A 9,106-nucleotide genomic window follows, 5' to 3' on the forward strand; every position below is an offset into this window, starting at 1 on the left:
AGCCCAGTCTGCATCAACATAACCAACTACACTCGTATTTCCATGTTTCTGAAAAAGAATGCATCTACCAATATATCCTTTCAGATATCTCAGAATACGCTTCACTGTGTTTAAATGAGCAATAGTATTAGCATGCATGAATTGACTAACAATGCTAACACTATAAGAAATATCAGGTCTGGTAATAGTGAGATAGATTAATTTTCCCACTAACCTTTGATAATAACTGATATTATCAAGAACAGTACTAGCAACATCATCAAGTTTGAACTTACTTGAAAGAGGAGAATTTGTTGGCTTGCAATTCAACATCTCAGCATCCTTCAACAAGTCAATAGTATACTTTCTTTGGTTTAAGAAAAGACCTTTATGAGAAGAGGCCATTTCTATACCTAAGAAATATTTCAGCCTCCCTAGATCATTGACTGCAAACTTCTTATGCAAAGCACACTTCAAAGCAGTATTTTAATCCGAGCAATCACCAGTGATGATTAAATCTTCAACATAGATAAGAACCACTAGTCTCCCAGACTTGCCATTTCTCACAAATAATGAAGAGCTTGCATTGTTACTGCGAAATCCAGTGGCTTCTAATACTGAGCTGAGCTTGGCATACCAAGCCCTAGGAAATTGTTTTAAGCCATAAATAGATTTTTTTAGCTTGCAGACCAAATCAGAGTTATTAGCTTGTGCATGACCAGGTGGCAGGATCATATAGACTTCTTCTTCCAAATCACCTTGTAAAAAAGTATTTTTGACATCCATCTGATGAAGTTGTCATGAATGATTCATTGCAATTGACAGTAACACTCTTACAATGTTCATTTTGGCTATAGGAGCAAAAGTCTACTTGTAGTCAATGCCATATTTCTGAGTGAATCCTCGAGCAACAATCGAGCTTTCTTCCTCTCTATTTTCCCATTAGAGTGAAACTTAGTTTTGAAAATCCACCTGCATCTCACAGCCTTTTTTCTTTGAGGAAGGTTGACAATTTCCCAGGTATGATTATCATGCAGAGCTTGCAGTTCATCTGTCATAGCATCTTGCCGATCTTTTTACTTACTTGCTTCTTCATAGGTATGAGGATCATCAATACAGTCAACACAACTCAAGAAAGAAATATGAGAGGGTGAAAACCTTTTGTGAGTGAAATAGTTGTCAATAGAGTGCTTGGACGACATCATCACATAGTCTTTGAATTTTGTAGTCTTATTCCTAGCCCGACTAGGATTTCTTCTAAGAACAACTGGATGATTCTCAGTATGATCAACTCCACCATTGTTCACCTCAGGTTCATCTGTAACATTTTGAGGATCAACATTACCAAATTCACCAGATTGATCATCATTGTTAACATCATAATTGTGATCAGATTAAGGATGAGCTATATTTGTCACATCTGCAACACTATCATCATTGACATTCTAATTTGTCAGGAAATTTAGAAGGGGATTTAAATCACCATAAATTACCCCCTCACTCTCACACGAAATTTTACTTCTATAAAAGGGAGTGGATTCTTCAAATTTCACATCCATTGACACAATAACCTTTCTTGTAGCTAGATTAAAGCATCTATAACCTTTCTGAGTAGCATAATAACCCAAGAACATACATTTGGCAGCTCTTGGATCAAGTTTGTCTCTGTGAATAGCTTGAATGTGAACAAAACATACACATCTAAATGTTCTCAAATGAGAAATGTCAATCTTCCATCCCTTTAACTTCTCCAAAGGTGATTTGAACTCGAGAACTCGACTAGGTAATATGTTGATCAAATAGGTAGTAGTAAGAACTGCTTGTGACCAAAATTCTTTTGGAATATTCATTGAAACATAATAGCTCTAATTTGCTCAAGAATATCACGATTTTTCTTTTCAGCTACTCCATTTTGTTGAGGAGTACCAACACAACTAGTTTGATGCAGAATATCTTGAGAACTTAAGAATTGTTTCATTTTGTTGGACATATACTCACTTCCATTATCTGACCTCAAAGTGACAATTTTACTGGAAACAATACTGTGAAAGTCTTTGAACATTTCAAACAATTCACTCTTGTGTTTCAAAATAAAAATCCATGTTATCCTTGTAAAATCATCAACAAAAGTTACAAAGTATTTGAAACCATCAAAAGATTTCACAACAGGTCCCCAAATGTCTGAGCGAATGATTTCAAATGGATAATTGGTCCTAGAGATAGATAAAGGGAATGGAAGTCTAGTAAACTTAGAGAAATGACAAACATCACAAGACAATGTGTCATTGTTACAAACTGAGAGAAACAAGATAGACAAAATATTCTCATAATAATCCAGTCTTATATGCCATAAATGCAGGTCTTGTGTTGATTTTGAACTGGTGTGAAAAGCCTTTGAAGCAGTGGATTCTACTGAAAGATAATAGAGTCAATTTCTGAAAAATCCCTGAAATATCGTGATGATACTTCGATGATTCATCTTATCCTGAAATTTCATGTTGATACCTATTGAAACTGTTTTAGTTGAATTCGAGATTTCACAAGTATTGACTAAGTGTTTCGTTGTTTGAAGGTGATGAACGCTGATAAGGGCCGAGGACAGGGCCGAGGACGGGCGAGAGGCCGAGGTCGAGGTAGGACCACATGCCGAGTCCGCAACGTGGAGAACCTTTATGAGGAGGCTGCTCCACAGGAAGAGCAGGTAGGCCGAGGTCGAGGTAGGACCACAGGTCGAGTCCGCAACGTGGAGAACCTTTATGAGGAGGCTGCTCCACAGGAGGAGCAGGTTGAGCCAGCTCCTGCGGTTAGAGATGACGGTCGAGTGTTGAAGCTGATCAAGGATATTAGTGCGCTGTCAGCGCCGACCTTTCATGGGGGACTAGATCATATGGTAGCTGACCATTGGATCGAGGGTATGGAGACTTATTTTGAGATGATAGAGTGCACAGAGATTGAGAAGAGAAAGATAGCTACATTCTTTCTCAAGGGTGATGCTCTAGATTGGTGGAAGAGCATGAGACAGACTGTGAATGTGTCTACATTCACATGGGGAGGTTTCACCACCATATTCCGAGAGAAGTATTTTCCAGCCTCAGTACAGGAGGACTTAGAGTTGGAGTTTCTGGCATTGGTACAGGGAGACATGACCATTAGAGAGTATGATGCTCGATTCTCGCAGTTGTATCGGTATGTCAGGCCTATGGGTACGACTGCTTTAGCTCAGAAGTATCTACGTGGGCTGAAACAAGAGTACAAGACCATGATATCAGTCCTTTGCTTGACTACAAGGGAGCAGATATTTGAGAGTGCTATGAGCTTGGAGCAAGCAGAGAAGACTCAAGCAGGTGATGTGGGGAACAGAGATGCAAAGGGAAAAGGCAAGGCAATCTATACAGGCAGCGAGCACTCAGGGCCGAAGGATAGGTCATGGAAGAGGCCAAGACCCCACTATCAGGCCCCGACAAGGGCACCACACCTAGCTATCAGGGCAGCACCATTCAGACCATTGGCAGCGGTGAGGTGTTACGGCTGCAACGAGATGGGACATTACGCCTCAGTATGCCCGAAACCGAAGAGAGCAGGATGCCACCGGTGCGGGCAAGTGGGACACATCGCTCGAGATTGTACCCGACCACTTCAGGGTAGGCAGGAACGGCCACAGAGACAACTACCAGTGGGCCAAGCTAGAGTGTTCGCAGTGGGTCAGCGAGACACAGGAGTGGAAGGTACATTATCACTGTTTGACTACCTTGCTAGAGTATTGTTCGATACAGGAGCATCGCATTCATTCATTGCTAGTTCGATAGTAGAGATGCTAGGATTGATTCCTAGACCTCTTGGGGACGCCTTATGTGTCACTTCACCCCTTGGAGTGTCACTTGAGTTAGAGACAATCTGCAAAGCTTGTCCTATTTTGATTGGAAGTAGAGAGTTCTCTGCTTCGTTGATTGTGATTCCGGACCACACTTATGATGTGATCTTGGGGATTGATTGGTTGAGACCACATCATGCTGTGATTGATTGTTTTGACATGGTAGTGTCCTTTCATAGACCCGGAGAGCCAGTGTTTCGTTATCGTTGCCTCAAGTCTGATAACGCCATGAGATCAGGAGTTTTGGCACATGTGGAGTCAGTGGATCAGAAAGTATCTATCGCAGACATTGTGGTAGTATCTGAGTTTGGTGAAGTGTTCCAAGAGATACCGGGGCTACCTCCTCGAAGAGTGGTAGATTTCTGCATTGATGTAGTACCCGGTACAGCACCTGTGTCAAAGGCGCCATATAGAATGGGGCAGAATGAACTTAAGGAGCTGAAGGTGCAGATCGATGAGCTATTAGACCAAGGGTTCATTAGACCTAGCGTTTCACCTTGGGGAGCACCTGTTTTGTTTGTGAAGAAGAAAGATGGTTCTCTGCGGTTATGTGTGGACTACAGAGAGCTGAACAAGGTGACCATCAAGAATAGGTATCCCTTACCTAGGATTGATGACTTGTTCGATCAGCTCAAAGGTGCTACGGTGTTCTCTAATATTGATTTGAGATCCAGTTATCATCAACTCAGAGTGAAGGAAGAAGATATATCGAAGACGGCCTTCAGGACCCGGTATGGACATTATGAGTTTGTCGTCATGCCATTTGGTCTAACGAATGCACCAGCTGTCTTCATGAGTTTGATGAACCAAGTGTTTAGTCCGTACTTGGATGAGTTCGTAGTGGTGTTTGTGGATGACATTCTGATATACTCCAAGACACAAGAAGAACATGTGGTGCATCTGAGAACAGTGTTACAGACTTTGAAGGAGGCGAGACTGTATGCCAAGCTAGAGAAGTGTGAGTTCTGGAAAGAAGAGGTCAAATTCCTTGGTCATGTAGTCTCAAAAGATGGAGTACTAGTGGACCCGTCAAAGGTAGAGGCAGTAAAGAATTGGAGTCGTCCAAAGAACCCTACGGAGATACGTAGTTTCCTCGGTTTGGCGGGATACTACAGGAGGTTTATCGAGGAGTTTTCTAGTATTGCATCTTCATTGACCAAGTTGACCAAGAAAGATACTCCGTTCGTGTGGACGGATGCATGCGAGGAAGCATTCAGCAAACTAAAGACTAGACTGACCACGGCTCCAGTGTTGACGATTCCTTCTAGTGGTGGTGGCTATGTCATTTACAGTGATGCTTCGCTCCAAGGTTTGGGTTGTGTGTTGATGCAGCATGGAGGAGTTGTTGCTTATGGCTCGAGACAGTTGAAGATTCATGAGAAGAATTATCCGACACACGACCTAGAGCTTGCGGCGGTTGTGTTTGCCCTAAAAATTTGGAGACATTACTTGTATGGAGAGAAGTTTCAACTCTTTTCAGATCATAAGAGTTTGAAGTACTTGTTTTCTCAGAAGGAGCTGAACATGAGGCAGAGGAGATGGATGGAACTCCTCAAGGATTATGACTTCACATTAGAGTACCACCCGGGGAAGGCAAATGTGGTGGCCGATGCCTTGAGCAGGAAACCGAGAGGCGTGGTGGCCTCACTTATGGTCCAGGAATGGTTCATGCTCGAAACTGCATCGGAGTTTGATTTAGTACCATCGGGAGGAGAACCAAGGGTTTTCCTTGGTAGTGTCACGGTGCAACCCACTTTGATCACGAGGATCATACAGGGTCATGCTCGGGATCGACTATCTCAAGCTAAGTTGGCAGATCTTGTAGTTGATACGCTCGATGAGTGCCCTTCTGAGTGGAGAGTTGGACCCGATGGAGGGTTGAGGTTTGGGGCAAGATTTTGTGTCCCAGATTGTGATGATCTTCGGGAGGAGGTCCTTCGTACGGCACATCGATCACGTTATACCATTCATCCAGGGAACACCAAGATGTACAAGGACCTATGCAGACAATTCTGGTGGAATGGTATGAAGAAAGATGTAGCAGAGTTCGTATCGAAGTGCCTTACATGTCAGCAAGTGAAAGCAGAACATCAACGACCAGCTGGCATGTTGAAACCACTGACTATTCCTCTTTGGAAGTGGGAGCAGATATCCATGGATTTTGTGACCGGATTGCCTCGATCGAAGAAGGGTCACGATGCCATTTGGGTGATTGTCGATCGGTTGACGAAGTCGGCTCATTTTCTCCCAGTGTCGATGAAGTATTCAGTGGACGTGCTTGGGAAGCTATATGTGGATGAGGTAGTGAGACTGCATGGTGCTCCAGTTTCTATTGTTTCTGATCGAGATGCACGTTTCACTTCGAAGTTCTGGGGTGGTTTACAGAAGGCGATGGGCACTACCTTGGATATGAGTACAGCTTTTCACCCTCAGACGGATGGACAGACAGAGAGGGTGAATCAGGTGATGGAAGACATGTTGAGAGCATGTGTGTTGGATTTCAAGGGTAGCTGGGAAGATCATTTGAGATTGATTGAGTTTGCCTACAACAACAGCTACCATTCTAGCATCGGCGTGGCACCTTATGAGGCACTTTATGGTAGACCATGTCGTTCACCGATCTGTTGGGCCGAAGTTAGTGATGAGGCACTGATGGGTCCAGAGGTGGTTCAGGAAACCACGGAGAAGATCTCGATCATTCGGGATAGAATACAGACCGCTCAGAGCAGACAGAAGAGCTATGCGGATTTGAGGAGGAGACATGTGGAATTTGAGGTCGGGGATCATGTGTTCTTGAAAGTTTCACCTATGAGGGGAGTAGTGAGATTCGGCAAGAAGGGAAAGTTGGCACCGAGGTACGTTGGGCCCTTTGAGATACTTGAGAAGGTGGGCGAACTAGCATATCGACTAGCCCTGCCTACTAGCATGTCGGGCGTTCACAACGTCTTCCACATTTCCATGTTGAGGAAGTATGTACCAGATGAGTCACATGTGATCGATCATAGCACTATTGAAGTGAAGGAAAATGCCACATTTGTTGTCGAGCCGGTTCGTATCCTAGATAGGTCCACAAAGAAGCTTCGGAGGAAAGACGTAGAGCTAGTCAAGGTATTGTGGAGTCACCATGACGAGGGTGATGCATCTTGGGAGCTAGAGTCAGACATGATGACCAGATATCCACAGTTGTTTGTTGAGGGAGTTTGAATTTCGGGACGAAATTCCTTTAAGGGGGGTAGATTGTAATAACCCTAGATTTTTGAAACGATATTTGAATTAAATTGAATTCTATAAAGTTATGAAATTCAATTAAAAGGAAATTGATTGTTTGCAAACATTACGAAACGGAAACGGAAACGTTCCGAGAACGTTTAATAAGAAAACGTTACGTTTCCGAACGAATTTATCGACTTTTATTTCGTTGCTCGGTTGCGAAAACTTTCTTCACGAAAGTTGTAGAGCTCGTCGATACGAGTTCGTGAGTATGTGACACGTTCGAAACGGACATCGTACGTAAAAGTTATTAACGTCGGAAGTTAGTTTCCGATTTGGAAACTGGTATAAATAGAACATTTATGAGATTAGGGTTTTCCATAATTGGAAACCCTTTCTCTTTCGGCCCGCCTCCCTCTTCTCTTTTCTCTCTCTCTCTCCTCGCGACTCTCTCTCTTCCCGATCTCCCTCCCACGCCGGCGATCTCGCCGAATCCGTGGCCGTGTCACACACCGCCCCTAGGGAAAGCTTCGCACGGTCCTCCTTGCCAGACCCCGAGAAGATCGCGTCCTCTCTCTCGTCGCCGTTCGCCGCACCGAGCCTCCCCCTTCGAAAACTCCATCGCCGACGATCGCCTTACCCAGACGGTCGTGTGCTACACCGCTCCTCCCTACGACATCGCGAGGTCCATCTCACCAAAACCCCAAGCTCGCCACACCGCCCCTCACCCCGAGCCGAGCACGACCAATCCGACTAGCTTCGGTGCTTCCGAGAGATCGATTAGGTGAGGATTTACGTTTAATTGATTGTGATAATTGATTGTTGTAATTTGGGGATCGATTTGATGAAGTGTGGGGATGAATCGGAGGTGGGAGGTGAGGGTGGACCACCGCCGCATTAAGCGGCGCGTGTGAAGGTGTAGGGTGGCGTAGGGGCTACCTAGGATCGGAGAGAGGAAGAGGGGATAGTTTTGGGGTGGTGGTGACATCACACGCGCCGGTTTTGGGCTCGGCGCGTGGGGCCCACGCGCCGCCACGTGCGGCGGTGTGACAGTGTTTTCCGATAGGGGTATTTTGGTAATTTACTTAACTGTAAATGTAAATTTTATTTACTACGGTAAATGTAATTAAATTTTACTTTCGGTAAATGTAAATATAAATTACTTTCAGTAAATGTAAAAAGTAATTTGTAAAAGGGTAATTTAGTAAATTTTATTTACTGAGATTGTATTTACATTTAAATAGTACGTATACATATAAAATACGTATATAATATTTATACGTACAGAAATACGTATTAATATTTATACGTACAGAAATACGTATTAATACTTATACGTACAGAAATACGTATTAATATTTATACGTACAGAAATACGTATATAATATTTATACGTACAGAAATATGTATATAGTATTTATACGTACAGAAATACGTATTAATGGTATATTTGTACAGTAACCGTGAATAGTAACAGTGAACAGTAACCCTGAACAGTAACTTCGTAAAACCGAAAATTGCTGAACAGTATCCGATTATTACTGTTTCGGCATTTAAAGGTTTACGAAACGATTCTAAATGCTTGTCTTATCTTTTCAAGGTGATCGTTAAATCGAGGAAATGTATTATCATCGGGAATTGTGGAATTACGCTCGAGTCGATAAGGTGAGTAAAATCTCACATATTTACGAATCTACCCTCGCGGTGATTCAAGATTTTTGCAAGAGTATTTAATAATGAATTACAACATGTATACAATTTAGTGGAATATATATATATTGTATAATAGTAATAAGTGCATATATATAGTTCATTATATTATATACTGTTATTAATTCATTAGAAATGGTCATTTTGATGACGGAAGATTGTGTATTGAGCATGCGTTGTGAAATATGACATGTATAAGATATATTGGATTATATATATATTGTATAAATGGTAAATATGTACGAATATATATAGTTTGTTATATAATATACTGTTATGATTTTATTGTGATTATATTGAGCATGCGATTTGAATTGTACAATATGATGTGAGATT

This window comes from Argentina anserina, chromosome 3, assembly GCF_933775445.1.
Source record: "Argentina anserina chromosome 3, drPotAnse1.1, whole genome shotgun sequence".
Taxonomy (NCBI): Eukaryota; Viridiplantae; Streptophyta; class Magnoliopsida; order Rosales; family Rosaceae; genus Argentina; species Argentina anserina.